The following is a 537-nucleotide window of genomic DNA, read 5'->3' as shown; positions in this document are numbered from 1 at the left end:
ACCTGGACTTTTCTTTGCCGGTAGGTTTTTAATTACATCTCGTATTTCATTGGTTTTTATTGGGCTACTGAGAGTGGTTATATTTTGTCGATTCAGTTGTGGTAATTTGTATATTTCTAGGAATCTGTGAATTTCTTCTGTGTATTCTATTCTGTGAGAGTAAAGATTGTCAAACTAGCTATTGATAATTTTCTGAATTTCCACTGAGTCTGTGGTAATTACACCCTTTTCATTCCTTATTGCTTGTATTTGAACTTTTTCTTTCCTCTGTTTAATGAGGTTAGCTAGGACCTTATCAATTTTATTTAATCTTTCAAAGAACCAGCTTTTTGCTATTTTAAATCTTTGAATTGTTTTCTTCTTCTCAAATGAATTAATTTCTTCTCTTATCTTTATGATTTCCTCCCGTCTTTGGCTCTGGGTTTGGTTTGTTCTTCTTTTTCTAGTTGTGGAAGGTGCAGCATTAGGGTGTTTATTTGTTCCCGTTCTCTTTTCCTAATGTGTGAGTTCACAGCTATGAATTTCCCTCTGAGAACT

Source organism: Octodon degus, unplaced genomic scaffold (assembly GCF_000260255.1).
Source record: "Octodon degus isolate 3935 unplaced genomic scaffold, OctDeg1.0 scaffold00268, whole genome shotgun sequence".
Taxonomy (NCBI): Eukaryota; Metazoa; Chordata; class Mammalia; order Rodentia; family Octodontidae; genus Octodon; species Octodon degus.
Note: the sequence above shows the minus strand (reverse complement) of the source record.